Source organism: Mixophyes fleayi, chromosome 8, assembly GCF_038048845.1.
Source record: "Mixophyes fleayi isolate aMixFle1 chromosome 8, aMixFle1.hap1, whole genome shotgun sequence".
NCBI lineage: Eukaryota > Metazoa > Chordata > Amphibia > Anura > Limnodynastidae > Mixophyes > Mixophyes fleayi.
In genome coordinates, this window is record NC_134409.1 from 82,699,098 (window position 1) to 82,724,272 (window position 25,175).

Genomic DNA, 25,175 nt, shown 5'->3' on the forward strand with positions numbered 1-25,175 from the left:
ATGACTGAAAATTAGTGTTATTGAGGTTAATAATGTAGGAACAAAAAAGCCAAATTATGTGATCTTTAGCATATTTTAGCAATTTTTCCAAAATACAGATACAGAACCAAAACACGGGGGTCAGTGAAATTCTCTAATCTCAGTACACAACTTAACTTTACAATAATTTTATAGCTTGTGTTAATTATCCTTATACGGATTATAAACGTACGTGTCTGTATATGTGTGTGTGTATAATAAAATATATATATATATTATATTACTGTGTAAAAGGTTTAGGCAGTGAGAGTGCTTTAAAAAAATAGAAGTGTTAATAGTTTATTTTTTATCAATTAACATAATGCAAAGTGAACAAAAGAGAAATCAAATCAATATTTGGTGTGACCACCCTTTGCCTTCAAAATAGCATCACTTCTTCTAGGTACATTTGCACACAGTTTTGAAGGAACTCTGCAGGGAGGTTGTTCCAAACTTCGTGGAGAACTAACCACAGTCTGTATGTGAATGTAGGCTTGCTCAAATCATTTGCTCACTTCATGTAATCCCATATAGACTCGATGTTGAGATCAGGGCTCTGCGGGGGCCCTATTGTCACTTACAGCACTCCTTATTGTTGTTTACGTTGAAGATAGTTCTTGATGACATTTGACTGTATGTTTGGGGTGGTTGTCCTGCTGCTGAATAAAGTTGGAGCCAATCAGACGCCTTCCTGAGGGTATTGCATCATTAAGTTCCTGCTTGTTTTTCTCCGCTTTGAGGACACCATTAATCCTGACCAAATCCCCTACTCAATTTTCTGAAATGCAGCCCCAAACTTGCAAGGAACCTCCACCATGCTCACTGTTGTCTGCAAACACTCATTATAGTACCGCTCTCCAGCCCTTACGCAAAAGAACTGCCTTCTATTACAGCCAAATATTTCACATTTACATTATTCAGTCCAGAGCACCTGCTGCCATTTATCTGCATGCAGCACCACAACGGTTAATCTCTAGCGCTTGGTGCTGGGAGTGTAAAGGTGTGTAAAATATGTTTACTTTGTTTAGAGCTGGACCACCAGAGAAAGCAAGTACTTTTATTTAATTAAACAATGAGTCCCTATTTTGATTGAGCAACTTCCACTTTCGTGTTTGTTTGAGAGGCATGTTTGTATCAGTAGCTGAAGGGAAGTACTGTTGCTGTATTGCCATTTGGAGGAGTTTGGGGTAACTCTTGGTAGGTTGGCTCTCAATTTAAAAACGCATATGTATGGCCAAAAAATAGGGACTCTTGCTGTTTAGTGTTGGGACCACCATATTAGCAGAAGTGCCTTGAGGAGCGAGTGGATTACTATACATTTGCAAATGTGTGCAACTGAGCATTTTGCATTTTTATGTACAAATAGCAGCTCCTTTGCTGGTTTTAGCAGTGTGCTGGGGGATTTTTCTATGTATTTGTTCCTTTCAGGATAACCGTGCCCTTTCAAGCACCTGCTAAGAACCTATTCACTGAGCAACTTCCACTTATGTTTTGTTTGTATTGGAGATTACATGGTTTAATGCTTGATTTGTATGCATACATACCTCTGACCGTATTAATTTAATCCCATGTATTAAATGATGGACAACATTTTATGTGTACTTGAAATATTTTGATATGTTTTTGTTTTGTTTTTTTTTCCAGGCATGTAGTAGAGGAAGCAAGGCCACATGAGACCAATCTTGCCATGAAGCTGTACTTCTGACTTTCTGCATGTATTGGAGAGATTCTGTATCTTGGATTATGGGGATGCAATGTTCTGGGATTGGGATATGAATTGATTAATAAATATCATTTAAACAGAAAAAAAGGATTCATTGTTTTATATGTCTAACTAGAGTTAGAGTCGAAAATCGTGGTCTTACAGTACTTTTGCACAACTAATTTTGGCAAAGATTGTTGTAGAAAACCATATGACTTTATGCTTTGTCAGAGTACATGTGTTTTAGTAAGTACAATTTGTATTGCAAAAATGACACTATCAACATCAATAATGTTTTGCTAGCATTTGACTAGTAATCAGTTATACTACTACTTTACAGATGATAAATACAAATTTACAGTGCTTAAAATGTATACATAGCAATGTGAAATTTTCTCCCATCAGTAAAACTGTTCACCTTGATTCTAAATGAAGCTCAGCAAGCTTAAGGAAAGTTAACTGAACTTGTTATAGTTGAGAACTGAAACTAGTCTTACGATTGTCAATTTCAGAAGCCAGTATTCTTCTCTTTGTTCCAGAAGTGGTTCCAGCAGATACCCATTAACATATTTAATCCTGCTCTATGATACCTTAACACTATACATTTTGTCCAATATCAAGATAGACAAGGTGGTGAAATAAACTGGCTCCGCACAACAAAACAGCCGCCTAAGTAAATACCTAAAAGGAATCCACCAAATGATCCTCCTACTTAAATATATATGTATAACCAAAGGTATCAACTAATGGCGCTATTCTGTGCAAATAAAGATAAATGAAAATACATAAAATCCGTACAGTAATAGAAATTAGTCCATATTAGTCCAAATCAAAGATGTATATCATAAGACATTTTTTAGAAAATGTAGCATGCTTTTTTTTTTTTTTTTCCAATCCTCGGAGGTAGTTGTAATGCTTATGGAGATAGAAATCCTGAATGATGGCATATAGCCTCAAAAGTAAAGAGACAATAATACATGAGATATATTCGATTAAAGGTGAATACACCCCGTGACTGTACCGTTGCCACACAACCGATATATAAAGAAAGGGTAGTACTAACACACGGACCTTAAAACCCACAGGAGTGAGACCAAACGGGTTAAAAAAAAATGCAGTGATAAAGAATTCACCCTAGAAGGATAACATCTTATGGGAGCACTTACACAAACAATGAGGAGCTCACTGAGCGCTACACACATCCACTATTTCTTTAAAGGGATGACTTCGATTTTTCACAAATGCATCCTCCAATAGGTGCAAATCTCCAAACGTTACTCCAAATAGGGAAAGGTCAGAAAAAACAAAAAAAGAGGTAATGTAGTGCATTATCTTTAATATAACAAAGGAGGAACACAGGAGATATTAGGGAAAGGTGATGTAACACAGGGGGAAAAATGAAGTCACATATGGTTAATGAGGGAGACGCTGAGGGACACGGGAGGTGCATAGCAGAACATATAGTCTGTCATCATTTGTCTGTCATCATAGTCTGTTCTATATATATTTGCATTTAATGAATTCTGTAAATGTAAAATTATACTATTGGATAACAACAGAGGAGAGCCAAATAGAGGGCAAATACTAAAAAAACCAAATTGTGCTCACCACTCCTAGAGTAGCCCCGGTGAATTACAGCAGTGCTTCACTATGTATGGCTGCAATTAACGGAGATGCATAAGGTTTGTCAATGCCCTATTTTAATATATAGACCCCATAGCCTGTAATTCATGGGGATTTCTGAGGGTAATCCCCCATACCTTCCCTCCCTCTACCATTTTCTCCAGTCATATATCTCCCAATTTTACAAGCCCCCCCCCCCTTTCTGTATCCTCCCCTTTTCTGCACTCGCCTTTACTTGTTAATTTTTCTTTCTTTCTCCTCTTGTCCGCCTTTTGTTTCTGTCTGTCTTTTGCCTGACTCCTGTCTGCTCCTCTACACCGACAGCGTTGTAAGGTCACGACGCTGCCAAGAGACGGGCACATTTGAAATTAGTTCTGCAGGACAGCTATATTGCGGGCGGGCAGTCGCACCTCCCGCATTATTTTAACTCCTTTTTAATAATAATATTGTCTCCCCGGCCACAAAAATTTAACTACTGCGTTATCATACTCTGAAAAGGAAGGAGTCTTAAGTGATTATTTTCAATCTCTTAATATTCCATCCTTTGCACAGTACTATTCTTTTGGAAATAATTGATACTGCAAGTTTTCTGTTGATTAAAGATGAGGATTGTGGTATTATAAAGGATACTCAACAATCTAATCTGAATTATCAACATGTAAATATGAAGATTGCCCTGTTAATCTGTGTATACAGGGCACCCGTAGGGGCATATTCAATTTGGCCGATTTGTTTTATCCCATTTGCACCCTTAACTGCGGTAGGAGTGGCTTAAGCGTCTGCCGCCACTGGGCTCCTTACCAGCATCCAAAACTGTGTCCTTCTGATGGTCACTGATGGTACAACTGGGCTGGTACCCCTGACCGCTTTGCTTCAGATCAGGGTTGCTGTGGATTGTACCTCTGGCATATCACACTGGCCAGAGCTGCTGGTAGCGGGCAAAATGTTGGTACTGGAAAGCTGGGCCCAACCGCAGAACAGACGGAAAACTGTTTAGATTTGGTATAATCTGCAGGTCAAAGGAAATAAGTGTCAAAGCAAGTTCTTTAAGCAGTGATGTTTATTAGCTTAGGAAGTCCTAACAAGGACAGATACAGGTACTAACAATATCCAGAAAGGTATAGATGGAATGATACATTTTAGTACAAACTAGTGCTCTTTTTATACATATTCTGACACACATGTCAGCAGAGAGGGTAAGCCAGCCCCATCATTCGGGATGACTCCACCACGTCTGAGTTATTTTTTGTATTGGGATGCAATATGTTTCCCAAAATGTGGATTTAAATGCAATGCAAAGTTAACAAAATTTACACTAATCTGCTATATGCTAAACTTCTGTGTACATTATTCAGACATGATCTGAGATGCAGGATTACAAACCACACAAACAGAGAAGCAGAAGCCCCTTGCTGTCTATACAGGCTGAACGGACGTATTGGCCACTGAGATGAAAAGGTCTAATTGACATGAGGGATTTTCTTTAGAAAAGTTATATAAATCCAATCATGACATCCTGTTTCAGAAGCTACAAATCAGCACCTCAGAAATGAATGCATTTCTGATAGAGAAATATAACACAATATAATAAAATAAGTGCATTTCTAATACACAGTATCCAGAATCAGTACATTTACAACAATAATAAATTGGCACACTTGGCTAATAATTTAAATATATTATTGCAATAAGTTATTTATAAATGATCCAGCCACAGGAAAGATTGTTGTTGTATTCTATAAATGAAACTCACAGATCTAATACGAATGATCAACATGTACAGCAGGGTGAGGGTTGCTGTCTTACCCAAAAATCTAATATTAATCAAAGCATGTATAGAGGAAGATTGCTGTATTACTATATATAGCCAGAAAATGCAAGGATCTAATAAGAAATATCGGCATGTACACGTGTGACAGGATGCACCACCTATGCCACCCTGTCTGTTGTTGCTGGGAACCAGCTGGGCTCACTTTGCCACTGTTCCCTTAGGTTATCCCAAATGCGCCCTCTAACCGCAATAAGAGGGGCTTACAAATGCTGCCACCACTGGACTCCTTACCAGCATCCAGTACCGGGTTTCTTCTGGGTAACTGACACTGCTAGTGTACCCCATTACTGGTGTACCTTTGACCTCGTCCTATGGATCAGGGTTGCTGTGGATGGATCCCCCCTGTCCAAAGCTGCTGGGTAGCGAGCAGAGCGATGGTACCGGAAAGCTGGATCCAAACCTCAGAAACAGCTGGGAATGGATTCGATTTGGGTCTAATCTGTAGGTCACAGGGATAGAGAAGTTTCCAGGCAGGTCTTTGAAGTGAGTTATGTTTATTTGCTCACCCTGGTTGAAGGTACCAGGGAGCAGGTCAAATGAAACCAGAACAAATTTCAATACAAAACTGTTTTTCTCTATCATCCTATCTGGGGGACACTGCTTGCCATGGGTTGTGGAGTGGAGCTTGGGGAGTTAACACTTAGCTAGTTAACTTTGTTATATGCTTGCTGACTGACCCCACCCCTCCACCAACCCCTGCAGCCTCAGTTTGAATCTAAGTGCCCAAGGAGTTGGGCTTATATTTTACAGCTAGTAGGTTTTTGTTTTTTTTATTTAACAATTTAATTTACCTTTCATAGTTAAAAATAGGTTTTTATTCACTGGAGGATCGGTGGAGTGTGCTCTGAGATATATATATATATATATTACTTTTATTCTGGACGTAGTGTTTGCTCACGCTAAGGAAGCCCTGTAGGTGGTGTATATACTCACAGGTGGTGTGATTGCACATCTTGACAATACTACTCTATGCTGTGTTTTGTTTTCTGCATTGTTCGTTATTTGATCTACTGGGAGGAACAACCTGAGGAGGATTTTCCCTCTTTGATTAGACGACCTACTAATACCTTATGGTACGCATTATATTACATCCATCTATACTATACAAGCGATAATACACATTGAGGCGCCCTGCCTGTCTTCTGTTACAGTGTCTCCATTTCCGGGCTAACCATCTGGCTACAGGTCATCGCGGCTGCCGCTCATACTTGAGCTTTCTACATACCTGGAACTTTTCTACTTTTGATACTGCATTACTGTGACTACGTTGTGGTTGTTAGCGCCATTCTTTATCTGTTTGTTGGTTTTGTCATATATATATATATATATATATATATATATATATATATATAGAAAGAAAGAGAGAGCTCACACTCCTTTTTGATACTTGCAGCGACACTGCTCTGTTAGGAGAGAGCTGAACAGCTCTCACTGACAGAGCGCTCAGTGTCTTTTTTTTTTTTTTCAAAACGTTTTTATTGAAGATGTTCAGACATCAATCATACAATACTGTTAGTTTCATAAAGAAAAAGAAACATTCAATTGCGAATACAATCAATATACATGTACTTAAATATTGTTATATCTTTTATAGATTCTACTTGAGGAGGTTTAACAACACCACATCACAGACATTCCAAGATATATATATGTCTGATATTAATATACTATGGGTCTGTAACATGGGACAAGACAAAACTGCAATAGTGATAATATTGGTGATGAAAATAGATATGCCACCATCCCTCAATGAGAGGAGCATTCACAACATTACAGCTTCCCCACCCCCAACCCATCGTCAGGATGCGGAGAGACCAGAGGAAGAGGACAGGCCCGCCCCATCATCCCGTACTAGAATTGGAGGATATCGAAGGAATACCCATAAAGTTGATTTCGTAGTTGGGAGGGTAGGATATTAATATAACTTTCCCAAGTCTCAAAAAATTTGCGAGTTAGAGTACTTTTCTGGAGAGAAGCCTCCAGCCAGTCCATTCTCAGGAGAAAGTACATTTTTTCTTTAAATAGATCAATTGTTGGAGGGGAGTTCTGGATCCACATATGGAGGATCGATTTCCTAGCCACTGCAGATATTGCCATAAGCAACCTTCTTCCCCCTACGAAGGTTCGCATATCAGAAGGCAAAATACCCAGTATTGCCCAATCAGGAGTGAGTGACAAATAATTAACTAAATCTGCAGTTGCAAACCTCCATACCCGGGTCCAGAAGGCCCTAATTATAGGACATGCCCATAAACAATGGTATAAGTCTGCTTGGGTTTCGCCACATTTAGGGCACCTAGAGTCAGCTGAAAGACCAATAATATTTTGACGGTGCGGTGAGAGGTAGCCTCTGTGGACTATGTTGAGGAACATTTCTGCATATATAGAAGCTGGGAAAAGCTTTATTGAAGTGGCCAGCCCTTTCAATAACACCTGTTCTGTTAATTAGGGAAAATGGCGCAACCATCCACTCAGCAAAACGCTTATTGCTGTCTATTAAGTGTTTGCATACAGCTGAGAACTCTTTGCGTTTTTGCGAAACTATGACTGAGAAATCTTGAAATATCAGAATTTTTGTGCCTTCAATAATCAGTGACCCCTGTTTTCTATACGCCCTAAGTATTAATTCTTTTGTTCTATAGTCCAGAAACCGGGCTATAACTGGGGCGGGGTCTAGGCCTGTCTCCTTCTCTTTCTTGACCAATTCTATGCGCCCTTTCAATTTGGGGTTTCTCCATTGTTTCCTCGACTTCTAACGCCAGGGGAATCAGAACACTTAAGTAATGAGTAAGTTGTTGACCCTTTATTGTCTCTGGAATACCTATGAATCTGAGATTATTTCTCCGGTTCCTGTTCTCCTGGTCATCAATCTTATCCATTAGTTGTTGTAAAGTTTAGGAGTGGCTATCGACCTTCCCCTCTAGCGATTGGTTTTTATCCTCTACGTCGCTGGTGCGTTGTTCCAACTCAGCAATGCGGGTTGTATTAGCCGCAATAGTAGATAGGACATTCTCGACCGCATCACGCAGAGCCTGGAATTGTTTATCAATCTGGGGCATGAATATGGCCGAGAATTCCATTGCTAAGATGGAAGGAGAAGCACTTTGCGATGAGACCACCGTAGGATCAGAGTTATTTAATTGAACAGTATCTGACAGTGGGGGAGATGGTGGAGAGGGTACGGGTTTATTAGTTTGTGATTTTGGCTTTCCCATTGTAGAAAGAGAGACTTTGGGTGCACTTGTCCCTGTTTTTTGTTTATGTAAGTATTTTTCCATGGAATGAGCAAGACAAATAGAAAAAGAGGACCCCCGTTAAGGTGGTGTGCCTAGGTTGTCAATTTTAAAATAAAAGTTTACATTTACTTCTCTCCTCAGGAGATTACATTTACATTTTTTTATTTTTTTTTGTTTGAGTCCGTAAGTCACTTAATGTAGTTGAGTTAACCCGTAGCAGACAAAGGTATGTTAAGTAGCCTTTTAATTATTAAAATTCTCTCCTCAAAGTTTACATTTACTTTTCTGAGCTATCTTTTGGATATGCCAGTACTGATTTTGAAACCGTGACTCGCAAGTTATCCGTTGAGGCACTGTTTGTAAGTCAGGGATCAATTGATCTTTTGATTTTCTAACTGTTGCACCAAAATGTCTTGACCCAAGATCTTCAGAAATTTAAGTTTAAGCAATTGTCGCCACTAGGTGGTAGCAAAGTTCCTAATATGCAAGGTGTATATCTAAATTTTCAAACTTAAGAAAATGATGTATATTATCTTTTACCCTTGGAGAAATTTAATCACATTATTTAACGGAACAACAATCACTCGTGTATTATATTCAAGATTCAAGTTAGATAATGGCTAATGTGATAAAGTTATCCATTTGAAGGTTGTAATTAACTGAGTAACTACAGGTTTTCACCTGTGATATTTAACAACACTAACCATCTGCCACCACTAGATGTCAGCAGGACAGTATCAGTTCAATATGGCAACCTAATCAGATTTCAGCCAGCATACACAATATTAGTTTTCTCAAGTCAAACACCTAGTGCCACATGAACTATGACAGGAGAAAGGCACATCTGCAATAAAATTGAAATTAACACCCTGCTGCTTTATATCTGCGGCTTATATTTCTCTAAGAGAGTATACACAGTTGTTTATAGTGGAATTTTCTGTCCAAGTCAACTGTGGGTATAAAGATATAATGCAAGCTGTGTAGTGCCTCCAGCTCCTGTTGAAAGATTATCTCCCTAGATATACTCAGCGGAAGCGAAGAGTGTCAGAACCCTCCACCACGAGATAGATCTTCCACCGCAGACACAAGCTCTCCGTTCCACCTTCGCTCCTTCCCTTCAGCACTCCGCGGGGAGCAAGTAACGCCTCCAGCACGGCCTCCTCTTTGATTACAACGGCCCGATCTCCGGTCCACGATCTCCCCGAGTCTGTGCCTGTGTCCTCCTCGCGCAGCTGCCTCTAGGACTCCTTCACAAGCACCAGACCCTCCAGCGCGGTTGCCAGGCTCTCCACAGCTCCCCCCCCCGCAACACACCTTCTTTCAAGCTGGTCTCCGCTTTCCTTTACTAGGGTACTGCTGCACGTTCCTCTCGCCGCCTGTCCCCACTGCCGCCACGGGACTCTCAGGAACTCAGTCACAGTTTAAACAGATTCCGTTGGGAGTCTCCGACACTCTCATTGGGGGGAAAGGGGAAGGGCTCACAGGCCACCACCCGGACCGCACCAGACTCCTCACTCATGCTCTCCACCCGCAGCACTCCTGAGGGACCATGCCGAGTGGTAAGTTTGTTGTTTTAATACCTTAGAGTCTTTTCTTCGGTATCCATGCGCCCATGGTTAGATTTAGCTTCAGCTTGTGAAGTTGCCGAATGGCGGGAAAGCTGGCGTGGCTCTCACTTGGAGCCGGACTCCGGGGGGAAAGATATGCTCTGTGTCATCATACAGACCCCAGACAGATCTTCACACTCTTGGGCTTAGTTTGAGCCTACTTCTGTTGTTTTTTGGTGTGTTCTGATCCTCTGATGGTCTTGGATATCGAGCAGTCATGCAGAGCCAGACCTAAAAGTGGCCATTCCAGATGCCCCGCCCACCGGAAGTCCCTCAGTGTCTCTTTTAACAGAGTGACAGGCGGTTTATTCAAACCGCTGTCACTCTGACAGCCTCCCGACAACCGGCGCTGCCTTCATAGGCATAGAGCACTGGTTCTTGGAGTGGTGGCAGATGCCATCTTGCCGGGGCATACCAAGTTCCCTCGCCATAGATAGGAGGGGGGAATCTTGGCTGGCTGCACGATCCAGCGCGGGCAGGAGCCTGGACGCAGAAACGCGGTGTCTGCTCTAAGTGAAAAGAAGAAACTCGGGACACCATTAAATAGGAACAGCAGCAGAACCAATTAGGGGAGAGGAGCTAAGGAATATAGAGCTCCCCTACCCCTCATATGCACATGGATGAGCCCGATCGGTTACTTCCCTGGCTCAGATTCTGACTAAGTCCACAGAGTTAATAGTGGCCTCTAATGTTAACCCAGGGGTTTCTGAACAAACAGCCCTTCCAACAAGCGTGGGAATGCCTATTACCACTCAGTCTTCAGAAATAGGGGTGCCAGGTTCATCATCCCTGCCCTCTAATCCAGGCTCTAATTTGGAACCAGCTTGGTCCTTATCATTAATCGGAGGCCTGGATAAGTTAAATAAGTTGCTTGAACCTCCAAAGGCTGGACTTTCAAGAAATAAGACTTCAGTCTACAAATCCTCTGTTATCCCTCTCTGATTCTGAGGGGTATTCTGAAGAGGAGGGCGAACCCATTTTTGAATCGGACTCTGATATTCTCACAGACCCTGAGGAATCCTCCAGGAATCAGGGTGTTGATGATCTAGTCCTAGCAGTAAGACAAGCCTTGGATCTTACAGATTTAGAGGAGCCTAAATCTCCCGATCAGGGTCTTTCCAAAAAAGCTAGAAAGTGCGCTGTCCGTCTTCCACCATTGGTGGAATTAAAAGATATCGCAGAAGGAACCTGGAAACATCCAGACCGGAAGTTTACAATCCCTAGGAGGTTCTTCTCCCTGTGGCCACTTCAAGAAGAGGATCTTGTTCGCTGGGAACAGATCCCTAAGGTGGACACACCAGTGGCTCGTTTGGCCTGTCACACTACGCTGTCGGTCCCGGGTGCTGCAGCCCTGCAGGATTCCACGGACAGAAAAGTAGAGACTCATTTAAAGTCTATATTTGCGGCAGCAGGTTCTTCTTTCAGGCCCATGTTTTCCTCAGCGTATGTTGCTAGAGGAATGGAAGCATGGGCAGAACAATTAGCTGAAGGATTGCAGGATTCAGAATTACTTCCACTTGCTTTGCATTTATTATTATTATTACCATTTATTTATATAGCGCCACTAATTCTGCAGCACTGTACAGAGAACTTACTTACATCAGTCCCTCCCCCATTGGGGCATACAATCTAAATTCCCTAACATACAGAGACAGACACACACACAGACACTGGTCAATTTAGTTAGCAGTCAATTAACCTACCTGTATGTTTTTGGAGTGTGGGAGAAAACCAGAGCATCCGGAGAAAACCCACGCAAACACGGGGAGAACATACAAACTCCTCACATATAAGGCCACGGTCGGGATTTAAACTCAAGACTCCAGTGCTGTAAGGCAGAAGTGCTAACCACTTAAAGGAAGCTTTTGGATATTTATACGAAGCGGCCCAAAATGCAGCTTCCATTTCCTTTTCTAGCCGACACCGCTGAAGCCTGTATAGAAGGACTTTATGGTTAAAGTCCTGGGATGCAGACTCGGAATCAAAAAAGTCCCTTGAGACGTTGCATTTTTCAGCCACTACCTTGTTTGGGCCAGAATTAGACTATACGATCTCCCAAGCCACAGGTGGGAAAAGCACTTTTCTACCAGTTAATGTTTCTAGGTCTAGGCCTCCTTGATTTGTTTCCTTTTGCCAGTCCTTTCGGGGCGGTGCTTTCGCCAGAGGTCTGTCGTCTAGGGCCAGACCGACAGGTGGCAGGGGTTAATCATACAGAGGCAGGTCCTCATTTTCTTCTAGATGACCATTGCCTAAGGTTCAGGAGAAACCGGCATCCTGACTGTCTCACTCCTGTTCTGTCAGCAGCAGGGGTGGGGGGACGATTGCTTTTGTTTCAGGAGCAATGGATGGCGTCCTCCCAGGACCTGTGGATTTGCGGGATTATGACGAGAGGCTATATTATAGATCTTTCAGGCCCAGCCCCTCGTCGCTTCTTTTCCACCCCGCGACCCAGAAAGGAGACAGGCGATGCAAGTCTGTATCGCTTCTCTTCTTTCTGTGGGAGTTATTTGCAAAGTCCCAGACAACCAGAAAAGACTAGGGTTTTATTCAAACCTGTTTTTGGTCTTGAAGCCGGACGGATCCTACCATCCCATTTTAAATTTAAAAAAGCTAAATGTGCACCTAAGGGTGGACAAGTTTCACATTGAGTCCCTCAGATCGGTAATCAACGGTCTAGAGGAGAACAATTTTTTAGCGTCAATAGATATAAAAGACGCTTACCTTCATGTCCCTATTTGGAAGGGGCATCAGTCGCTTCTTAGAATTACGGTGGGGTTAGCCCATTTCCAATTTCAAGCTCTCCCTTTTGGACTTTCCACAGCTCCGAGAGTATTCACAAAAATGTCTGTGATGGCGGCGTGTCTTCACTCTAGAGGTGTAAAGGTAGTTCCGTATCTGGACGACTTCCTCATCAAAGCCGCATCGGAAGTGCTGCTACAACAGCACCTCACTTTAACCATCAGGTTTCTTGAGGACCATGAGTGGTTAATAAACCAAAAGAAATCTCCGTTAATTCCCTGTCAGCGAATGACCTTCCTGGGGCTCATCATGGACACCAGGGAACAAAAAGTGTTCCTGCCAGAGGAGAAGGCCAGGTCGCTACGAAAAGTAGTTTTCACAGGTCTTGGCCACTCCCAGTCCAACAATTCTTTTATGCATGCGTCTCTTAGGGAAGATGGTGGCAACCTTCGAGACGATGCCTTTCGGCCGTATTCACTCTCGCTGTTTTCAGTGGGACCTCTTGACAAAATGGTCAGGTTCCCACTTGCGCTTAAATGTCAGAAGATCCGCTTGTCTGCCAAAGAAAGGACGTCTCTTCAGTTGTGGCTTGTTCAGGATCATCTGGCGGTGGGGAAGATCCTTTGCTCCATGGGCCTGGATCATAGTAACCACAGACGCCAGCCTGAAAGGATGTTGGGCTGTAATCCTTCAGCTTCAGGGTCTGTGGTCAATTCAGGAGTCCTCCCTGTCCATCAGCATTCTGGAATTGAAGGCCATTCTGTTGGCTCTCCGGGGTGCTCAGACCTTGCTACAGGGTTTCCCGATCAGGATTCAATCCGACAATGCCATGGCAGTGGCTTATGCCAACAGACAGGATTTGAACCAGAAGTGCAGGAGCAATGACAGTAGCAGATCAGATCTTCGCCTGGTGGCCACTCAATCAGGAGGTCTTCAGGTCTTTAGTTCGGAAATGGGGTCTTCCAGACCTAGATCTCATGGCATCCAGGCACAACAAGAAGGTGCCAAGATTCTGCGCAAGAGACCCCTTAGCAGTAGCTGTAGACGTTGTGACCATACCATGGAATTTCAGGCTGGGATATCTGTTTCCCCCCCCCCCAATACCCATGATTCACCGTGTTCTCAGACGGGTGAGATAAGGAGGACTTCTGGTAATCCTAGTGGCCCCTGCTTGGCCACGATGGGTGTGGTACGCAGACATATTAGCGATGGCGGTAGGTCAGGGTCTGCGTCTACCTCTGCGAGACGACCTTCTGCAAGGCCCTTTCAGATATCAGGACTTGCCTTGGCTAACTTTAACGGCATGGTTGTTGAGGCCAGCCTTTGGAGGTCTAGAGGGTTCTCGCCTACAGTCGTGGACCCTCTGCTGCGAGCTTGTAAGCCAGTTTCGGCTCGTATTTACCAATGAGTCTGGCGTTATATCAAGTGGTGTGAGAAGCGGCTCTGTCATACTTTGTCGTTTCGTCTTTCTCGTTTTCTGGCATTCCTTCAGGATGGCCTTGAGGTGGGCCTTCTGTTGGGTTCCTTAAAGGTGCAGGTGTCAGCTCTTTCGGTTTTCTTTCATCGCCGATTGGCGGATATGCCAGATATTAAGACTTTCCTGCAAGGGGTCTTGCATATCCAGCCTCCTTACTGTCACTCACCGGACCGTGAGTGCCTCTTCCCGGACATTTAGGAACCGTGGCCGTCCACCATCCTGAGGGTCTGCGCATGCGCAGCCCTTTTCTATACTTCAGTGTATACCCCTTTAACTTAATTGGCAGATCAGGCAACCTCCCTATATTAAGCACCTGTGGTCACTACCACGTTGCCTGATCTTGGAGTCTCATTCCTCATGAGTCTCTGAAGGTGTTCCTGTATTACTTGTGTATTCAGTGCTGCTGATTCCTGTGGTTTCCAAACCACTTCTACTACTGTGGTTCCATACCACTTCTACCATCAACTGTGTCATCACGACTGTTTGCTGATTCCTATCCGCTGCCTCCGTGCATTACAGTCTTCTACACCACTTCAACGTTATTTTATATCTATGTGACTGTTTACTCATTGCTATCCGCTGCCTCCGTGCACTCCAGCTTTTACCTCACTCACCTGCTTCTCATCAAGTCTGTTTGCTGATTGCTATCCGCTGCCTCCGTGCACTACAATCTCCTGCTTGCAACTCGCCTGTGTTCAACATCGTGACTGCCAGCTGACTACTATCCGCTGCCTCTGTGCACTACAGTCTCCTGCTTGCAACTCGCCTGTGTTCAACATCGTGACTGCCAGCTGACTACTATCCGCTGCCTCTGTGCACTACCGTCTCCTGCTTGCAACTCGCCTGTGTTCAACATCGTGACTGCCAGCTGATTACTATCCGCTGCCTCCGTGCACTACACTCTCATCTCATCTTTGCTGTGTCTTCTTCGAGACTGCCGCTTTTCATTACCATCTGCTACACTTCGTGATCTACAGCTCCTGCCCTGCGCTGCACTCCTGTTTCCCATCGCTGTTGGTTCTTGTGGTTGCTACTGGTTACCTCGTGTGCCGCTGAGTCCTGCCGCTGTGGTCAGCGCTATCGTCCATCTCCTGCTGATCCACTCTCCACGCCTTCACGTGTTCCACTGGCCTCTACCCTCCTGTCAGCTTTGGATTTGTATCTCTTCTACTACCCTCTGCTGGATCATCTCCATTCTCCTGGGTTTCCTATGAGTCCAGTTCCACGTGTTGCTGACTCCTGTGGATTCGTGTCCCTGTCGGTCTGCTCACCTGTGCGCTGCACCTGCTAGACCGCTGCTTCTCCTATCCAGGGACTTCCTATCCAGTCGGCCTCCAGCCGCTCAGGTACCGCTGTAATCCCATCTGACTGCTACTGCTGAACCACGGTATGCATACTTCTCATTGACTGTGCTGTGTATTGCAAATCTTGCTGGACTGTGTTTGGTTCTCTCTGGAGTCTGCTATCCGCTGAGTCTATTGCCATCATTGACTGTGTTATCATTGTGCTGGACTACTTCAAGAGACTTTCTAGATTGCAGACCTGATCAGTCATTTACATATATATATATCTATATTGTGCATATTACTGTGGATCGTGTATAAGGTGCCTGTGTATATCCTGTGTTGCAGTCTTCCCCCGTGCACCTCCTCACATATATATGCAGTGGTACAACTTGCTGATGTCAGACCACTGATCCCTGTTTCCGGTATCACCTGTTCCATTATCCTCTCACATAGCAGTGGTACAACTTGCTACCGCAGACCACTGACTACCTGGATACCTCCACTTGGATTCCATTCCGTCACTCAGACAGCGGTACAACTTGCTACCCGCAGACCGCTGACTCTCATCACCTCCTTGTTTCTGTTGGACATTCCTCCTCACTATAGCAGTGGTACAACTTGCTATCGCAGACCACTGACTACCTTCACGTGTCCTTGTCCATACAGTTCCTTGTGAATCATTACCTCAGTATTACCAGTGTTGCTAGTCATAGACTTTCCTGAGCATCTCATCGGTCATCATTTCATGTTCCGTGATCACCCAGCTACCAGAGTACCCTATTACCATCTACATTGCTCTGGTAAGCCTACCATCTGGTGATCCCTGGGTAAAGACTCCTAGTGCCCGTGACAGTAAGATCAGGCCATGACAGACCCAGATGTGGAACCTACCGCCAAAGAGATGCTGCAACATCTGGTTAGCCGTGTGGAGCAACAGGATGCCCGCCAACAGCTGTTACTTCAGTGTTATCAGTCATTAACCTCCCAAGGAACATCTGGACAGACTGTGACAGCTACTACTGAAGCTCCTGTGCTTTCCTCCGTTTCCCCATTGCCATCCCAGGTGTCTATAGCTTCCACGCTTCACCTGCCTACTCCGTCAAAGTACGATGGAGACCCCAAAACTTGTAGGGGTTTCCTTAACCAATGTTCAGTCCATTTTGAGCTCCAACCTCAAAATTTTTCTACCCATCGTTCCAGAGTGGCCTATCTTATCTCTTTGTTTTCAGGACAAGCCCTGGCTTGGGCCTCCCCTCTGTGGGAGAGGAACGATCCAATATTACAAGATAGTGCCAAATTCATTTCTACATTCCGAAGTGTGTTCGATGAACCAGGTCGTGTGACCTCCGCTGCTTCCAGCATCCTCCGTCTGCGACAAGGATCTCATACTGTAGGCCAGTACGTCATTCAATTTAGGATCTTAGCCTCTGAACTTCAGTGGAACACTGAAGCCCTAGTTGCCGCCTTCTGGCAGGGGCTTTCCGATAAAATTAAAGATGCACTGACTACCCAAGAGCTTCCTTCGTCACTTGAAGATTTGATCTCTCTATGCCATCGTGTTGATATGAGATTTCGTGAAAGAGAGGCTGAGAAAACGACTTCTGCTAAAGCACCTTTTCGCTCTAACCCTCAATTTCGTCCAGTGTCACCCGCTGTGATTCCCATGGAGATTGGACGTTCCAAGTTATCTTCTGAGGAGAGGAAACGAAGAGTCAAGAATAGACTCTGTATCTATTGTGCTGATTCCACTCATGTCCTCAGCTCCTGCCCTAAGAGATCGGGAAATGCCAGGCCCTAACTAGTTCTGGAAAGGTGAAGTTAGGGTCCCTGGAGTCCTCTCCATCGTCTATGAATTCTAAAGTCTGCGCTTTTGATGTGACTATTTCCTTTGCTACCAAGACCTTTGAGTCACAGGCATTGATTGATTCCGGAGCAGCAGGAAATTTTATTTCCAAATCGTTAGTTAATCAATGGTCTCTACCAATGATTACCTTAAAAACTCCCATTACTGTGACGGCTATCGATGGATCACGTCTCATCAACGGTCTCATCACCCAGAGTACGTCTCCAGTAACCCTTCAGATTGGTGCTCTGCATCATGAAGAGATATCGTTTTTAATTCTTCCTGTTACGACAAGTCCGATTGTCCTAGGCCTTCCATGGCTTCAGTGTCACTCTCCCCAGATTGACTGGCGCACCCCTCAAGTCACGTCTTGGGGGCCTGAATGTCACCATCATTGCCTTTCCCAAGTCATTCCTCTCAAGGTACAGCAAGCTTCCATTTCAGCTATTTCACCGGGACTCCCTCCTCAATATGCTTCATTTACCGATGTTTTTGATAAAGCTCAGTCTGAACGTCTTCCTCCTCATCGTTCTTGGGATTGTCCGATTGATCTTCTTCCTGGCAAGACTCCTCCCAGAGGCCGGGTCTATCCACTCTCGTTACCTGAAACTCAAGCTACATCTGAATATATACGGGAGAACCTCCAGCGTGGGTTCATTCGACCTTCCACCTCGCCCGCTGGAGCTGGGTTCTTCTTTGTCAAAAAGAAGGATGGATCATTACGCCCTTGTATAGATTTTCGTGGACTCAATGCCATTACTATCAAGAACCGGTATCCCATTCCGTTGATCACTGAGCTATTTGACCGCATCAAGGGAGCCCGTATTTTTACTAAGTTGGATCTTCGTGGTGCTTACAATTTAATCAGAATCCGTTCCGGTGACGAATGGAAGACGGCGTTTAACACCAGAGACGGGCATTACGAATATCTGGTAATGCCTTTCGGGCTATGTAATGCCCCCGCTGTTTTTCAGGGCTTCATTAATGAGATTTTTCGGGACTTATTATATGTATGTGTCGTCGTCTACCTGGACGACATATTGATTTTTTCACAGGACCTGCCTTCTCACCACCAACATGTGGCAGAAGTCCTTTCCAGGCTACGGAAAAATTCATTGTTCTGTAAATTAGAAAAATGTTCATTCGAATTACCCCAGATTCCATTCTTGGGGTATATTGTTTCCGGAGTTGGTCTGAAGATGGATCCTGACAAAGTAAATGCTGTACTACATTGGCCCCAGCCAACTACTCTTCGTGCCATCCAGCGTTTTTTAGGTTTTGCCAATTACTATAGACGCTTCATTCAAGATTTTTCTTCCATTGCATCTCCTATTGTGGCCCTGACTCGTAAAGGGGCTAATCCTAAGCAATGGTCTACTGAGGCTATTCAAGCCTTTCAAACATTAAAAGAGTCCTTCTCTTCGGCTCCAATCCTTCGTCAGCCTGATGTGACACTCCCTTTTTTCCTAGAAGTAGATGCCTCTAATGTGGGCTTAGGAGCTATTCTCTCCCAACGCTCGGAACAGCAAAAATTCCACCCTTGTGCCTTCTATTCTCGGGGTCTCCTACCCGCAGAGAAGAATTATACCATCGGAGACAAGGAATTACTGGCTATCAAAGCCGCATTAGAGGAATGGAGATACTTGTTGGAGGGAGCTCGCCACCCGGTGACGATCTTCACGGATCATAAGAACTTGTCATATCTCCAGTCTGCCCAATGCTTGAACCCTCGTCAAGCAAGATGGTCTCTTTTCTTTTCCCGTTTTGAATTAATAATTACCTTCAAACCAGCTGCCAAGAACAAAAAAGCTGATGCCTTATCTAGAGCCTTTGCTACGTCCTCTGATATAGAAGAGGTTTCCAACCATACCATTCTAGACCCCAAATGTATCTCACTGGCTGCTTCATCCACCAAAACGCTACCATTTGGGAAGACCCTCGTGCCTTCTACTCTAAGGAGGAAAATCCTTTCGTGGTTCCATGCCTCTCGTTTTTCTGGACACGCCGGTGAACACAAGACTTTTGAGATCCTCTCCCGAAGTTACTGGTGGCCTTCAATGAGGAGAGACGTCAAAGAGTTCATTGCTTCCTGTGAATTATGTTCGCAATTCAAATCCTCCCGCAGAACCCCAGCAGGGTTGCTGCGACCACTACCCATTCCGTCCAAACCATGGACCCATATTAGTATGGATTTCGTTACTGACTTACCACCTAGTAAGAACCATAACACTATTTGGGTGGTAGTGGACAGATTTTCGAAGATGGCTCATTTCATTCCTCTGTCTGGTTTGCCTTCCTCGTCTATCCTGGCTGAACATTTCATTAAAGAGATCTTCCGTATCCATGGATGTCCATCTGAGATTGTGTCTGATAGAGGAGTACAATTCGTGTCCAGATTCTGGCGAGCCCTTTGTAAAACCTTGGGCATACGATTAGCACTCTCATCTTCTTACCATCCACAATCCAATGGACAAACCGAACATGTCAATCAAGATCTTGAGACTTTTATAAGGATATTTTCATCAGCCAATCAAGACAACTGGGTAGAGTTACTCCCTTGGGCTGAGTTCGCCCATAACAACATGTACCATGAGTCATCATCCAAAACTCCATTCTTTGTGGTTTACGGTCACCATCCGTCTTTTCCGGAATTTCCTGCCCTCCCGCCCACCCAAGTTCCTGCGGTGGAGACTGTTTGTCAGACCTTTAAAAATATCTGGTCTCAGGTTAGAACCTGTTTAAAGAAGACATCTGTCAAATATAAATCTTTCGCTGATAAGAAGAGGCGGGCTATTCCACCACTAAAAATTGGAGATCGTGTCTGGTTATCCACAAAAAATATTCGTTTGAAGGTTCCATCCATGAAATTCGCCCCTCGTTTTATTGGTCCATATAGGATCATTCAAGTTATCAATCCAGTATGTGTGAAACTCCTTCTTCCTAAGAGTCTTCGGATTTCTAATGCCTTCCATGTATCTTTGCTCAAACCTCTTATTATCAACCGTTTTTCAACTCCTCCCTCAGCTCCGCAGCCAGTTCAAGTCCATCAGGAGGAGGATTTTGAGATTACCGAGGTACTAGATGCAAAAATTTCGCGAGGAGTCCTCCACTTCCTCGTTCACTGGAAGGGCTTTGGTCCTGAGGAGCGCTCTTGGATCAAAGCTGAAGATCTTAATGCTCCTGCCCTTTTGAAGAAGTTTTACTCCAAAAATCCGGACAAGCCCGGTTCCAGGCGTTCTGTGCCCACCTTTAAAAGGGGGGGTACTGTCACTCACCGGACCGTGAGTGCCTCTTCCCGGACATTTAGGAACCGTGGCCGTCCACCATCCTGAGGGTCTGCGCATGCGCAGCCCTTTTCTATACTTCAGTGTATACCCCTTTAACTTAATTGGCAGATCAGGCAACCTCCCTATATTAAGCACCTGTGGTCACTACCACGTTGCCTGATCTTGGAGTCTCATTCCTCATGAGTCTCTGAAGGTGTTCCTGTATTACTTGTGTATTCAGTGCTGCTGATTCCTGTGGTTTCCAAACCACTTCTACTACTGTGGTTCCATACCACTTCTACCATCAACTGTGTCATCACGACTGTTTGCTGATTCCTATCCGCTGCCTCCGTGCATTACAGTCTTCTACACCACTTCAACGTTATTTTATATCTATGTGACTGTTTACTCATTGCTATCCGCTGCCTCCGTGCACTCCAGCTTTTACCTCACTCACCTGCTTCTCATCAAGTCTGTTTGCTGATTGCAACTCGCCTGTGTTCAACATCGTGACTGCCAGCTGACTACTATCCGCTGCCTCTGTGCACTACAGTCTCCTGCTTGCAACTCGCCTGTGTTCAACATCGTGACTGCCAGCTGACTACTATCCGCTGCCTCTGTGCACTACCGTCTCCTGCTTGCAACTCGCCTGTGTTCAACATCGTGACTGCCAGCTGATTACTATCCGCTGCCTCCGTGCACTACACTCTCATCTCATCTTTGCTGTGTCTTCTTCGAGACTGCCGCTTTTCATTACCATCTGCTACACTTCGTGATCTACAGCTCCTGCCCTGCGCTGCACTCCTGTTTCCCATCGCTGTTGGTTCCTGTGGTTGCTACTGGTTACCTCGTGTGCCGCTGAGTCCTGCCGCTGTGGTCAGCGCTATCGTCCATCTCCTGCTGATCCACTCTCCACGCCTTCACGTGTTCCACTGGCCTCTACCCTCCTGTCAGCTTTGGATTTGTATCTCTTCTACTACCCTCTGCTGGATCATCTCCATTCTCCTGGGTTTCCTATGAGTCCAGTTCCACGTGTTGCTGACTCCTGTGGATTCGTGTCCCTGTCGGTCTGCTCACCTGTGCGCTGCACCTGCTAGACCGCTGCTTCTCCTATCCAGGGACTTCCTATCCAGTCGGCCTCCAGCCGCTCAGGTACCGCTGTAATCCCATCTGACTGCTACTGCTGAACCACGGTATGCATACTTCTCATTGACTGTGCTGTGTATTGCATATCTTGCTGGACTGTGTTTGGTTCTCTCTGGAGTCTGCTATCCGCTGAGTCTATTGCCATCATTGACTGTGTTATCATTGTGCTGGACTACTTCAAGAGACTTTCTAGATTGCAGACCTGATCAGTCATTTACATATATATATATCTATATTGTGCATATTACTGTGGATCGTGTATAAGGTGCCTGTGTATATCCTGTGTTGCAGTCTTCCCCCGTGCACCTCCTCACATATATATGCAGTGGTACAACTTGCTGATGTCAGACCACTGATCCCTGTTTCCGGTATCACCTGTTCCATTATCCTCTCACATAGCAGTGGTACAACTTGCTACCGCAGACCACTGACTACCTGGATACCTCCACTTGGATTCCATTCCGTCACTCAGACAGCGGTACAACTTGCTACCCGCAGACCGCTGACTCTCATCACCTCCTTGTTTCTGTTGGACATTCCTCCTCACTATAGCAGTGGTACAACTTGCTATCGCAGACCACTGACTACCTTCACGTGTCCTTGTCCATACAGTTCCTTGTGAATCATTACCTCAGTATTACCAGTGTTGCTAGTCATAGACTTTCCTGAGCATCTCATCGGTCATCATTTCATGTTCCGTGATCACCCAGCTACCAGAGTACCCTATTACCATCTACATTGCTCTGGTAAGCCTACCATCTGGTGATCCCTGGGTAAAGACTCCTAGTGCCCGTGACACTTACATTCCACCCACAGCACCATGGGATCTTAACTTGGTGCTAGATATGCTAAAGGTTCCCCCCCTTTGAGCCTTCACCTTCAGCTGATTTAAGTTTTCTTACGTGGAAAGTAATTTTTCTTCTGGCAATTGCATCAGCCCGCAGAGTGTCAGAATTGGGAGCCCTTTCCTGTCAAGAACCATATTTGGTTTTCCATGAGGATAGAGCGGTTCTATGAACAGTTCCATCGTTCATACCGAAGGTGGTTTCAGCTTTTTACATGAACCAGGAGATTGTGGTTCCAGTGTTTTCAGGGAGGAGATTCTTCCTCAGATAGGTATTTCAAGCAGAGTTTAGATGTGGTTAGAGCGCTTCGAATTTATGTTAAAAGGACTTCTCAAATTCGCCGCACAGACTCCTTATTTATCCTTTTTGACTCTCATAAAAGAGGCAGGCCAGCCCCAAAGCAATTTATTGCAAGATGGACTACTCCAACCATCAGACAGGCTTATATCAGGTCTAACCGGTCTGTGCCAGGAAGACTTACTGCCCATTCCACCTGGTCAGTGGGAGCGTCTTGGGCAGCTAGGAATGGGGCCTCAGCGGACCAACTTTGCAAAGCACCTACCTGGTCCTCGGTCCATGCCTTTACCAAATTCTACCAATTTAATGTCTTTGCGTCCGCAGACGCCAATTTTGCCCGTAGTGCTCTACGGGCTGGCTCGTCAGAGCGGTCCCATCCTTAGGGGGACTGCTTTAGAACTTCCCCATGGTAAGCAGCGTCCCCCATATAGGATGATAGGGAAAAGAGGATTTATATACTTACGTTAAATCCATTTCTCTGGTTTCATCTGGGGGACATTGTGATCCCTCCCTTCTGCTATTCTGCTGTATGTTTCTTGGTTGATTGGCCTTCTTTCCTTGGGGCTTTTTAATCAAACTGAGGCTTCAGTGGTTTGTGGAGGGGAGGGGTCAGCAAGCATATAACAAAGTTAACTAGCCTAAGTGCCAACTCCCCAAGCTCCACTCCACAACCCATGGTAAGCAGTGTCCCCCAGATGGAATCAGAGAAATGGATTTAACGTAAGTATATAAATCCTCTTTTTAAACCGTTTTGGACACAGCCTTACAGGGTAAGCCAGCCCCCTGTGGTCTGAGCTTATTTTTAGAATCAGAATGCAATGTGTTTACCCAAACATGGATTTACATGCAATGCAAAGCTAACAATATTTACACTTCTCTGCAATATCCTAAAACTTGCTGTGATTTCCTGCATCTTGTTTTCGACACAGGAAATCTATACCTTCAGGTGCTGGACGCTCACACATCAAAAGATCTAATTAACATGAGATTAACGTGTCCTTTCTTAACATTCCCAAAGAAGAGTTACAAAACCGCAAACAAGTCATTTCCCTGCTCCAAAATACACAAAAGCTTTCCTCACCAAAGGCTTATTGCATCAGGTATTTACCTAAGAAATAATACATTTCTTCTAGCAACGTTAAAACAAAAAATCAAATTACCTCCCCTGGTCTCAGAAATAAAGATATTTCCTTTACCAAACTACACACAATATCAAAAATAAGTACATTTGCAATTATTTAAATAAGCACCCTGCGCTTTTTCCTTTGAATAAATTTGTACCATAACTTATTTATAAGTGATCCAGTCACAACAAGTAAAATATGTTCTGTTTCATTTTGTGTACAGGACACTTGTGGATCGAAAACAAATTATCAGCATATATGGGTGTGTATTCCTATATTACTCAATGTACACAGAATGCGCACTCTGAGCCTGATTCATCAAGGAACTCTGTAAACACAATTTGTATTTTATTTTTTATTTTATTTTTTACATCAGACGTAAATACATGCACATATGCCGGTATTTAAGTACAAGAGTATATTGAGAAATTTTTACATTTGAATACAGCTAGAAGTAAACTCTGGCTATATGGTACTTGGTATATAGACAGACAGGCAGAACATACTGCAGGATACGGGTTGGGTACCATTTTGTGGCCATGGAGAACCCGACCGTACTTACCCCGGCAGGAGGAAACCGAAGAGCTGCTTGCCGACTCACTGAAATGACTGATGGTTTCCAAGGTACACTTTTGTCAATTGCGGCCAATGAAGAAGCCGGCAGCGGTGGCAGACATCACATTGAAGAGACTCAATGTGATCAGACTTGTTCAGGTAATAATTTAAGGAAGCAACGCCTGTACAAGGTTCATTACTATACCCTGTACCTTGTACAGGCGTTGCTTCCTTAAATTATTACCTGAACAAGTCGGATCACATTGAGTCTCTTCAATGTGACGTCAGCCACCGCTGCCGGCTTCTTCAGGAGCCGCAATTGACAAAAGTCTACCTTGGAAGCTGTCTGTCGTTTCAGTGAGTCGTCAAGCAGCTTTTCGGTTTCCTCCTGCCGGGGTAAGTACTGTTGGGTTTTCCACGGCAGGATACGCACACTGCATATGTGCAATATAGAGTACCATCGGAATGCAAGGGGAAAAATTAAAAAGATTAACATCTCTTAATACTATAATCATTAAGAGTATTTTAAAAAATATATATATTTTTTTTTTACATGAAATTTATATATCAGGATGTTAAT

The 25,175-nt window shown here is 44.2% G+C and overlaps 1 protein-coding gene across 1 annotated transcript in view; it reads left to right on the forward strand.

The window, feature by feature from the left end:
- SMDT1 (single-pass membrane protein with aspartate rich tail 1) overlaps window positions 1–1,828 on the forward strand; it is a 68,632-nt gene extending 66,804 nt beyond the window's left edge. The window contains exon 4 of the mRNA XM_075182802.1: window positions 1,663–1,828. The gene's annotated coding sequence lies outside the window, so the exon portion shown is untranslated. The remainder of the gene's footprint in view (window positions 1–1,662) is intronic.
- The last annotated feature ends 23,347 nt before the right edge of the window (window positions 1,829–25,175 follow it).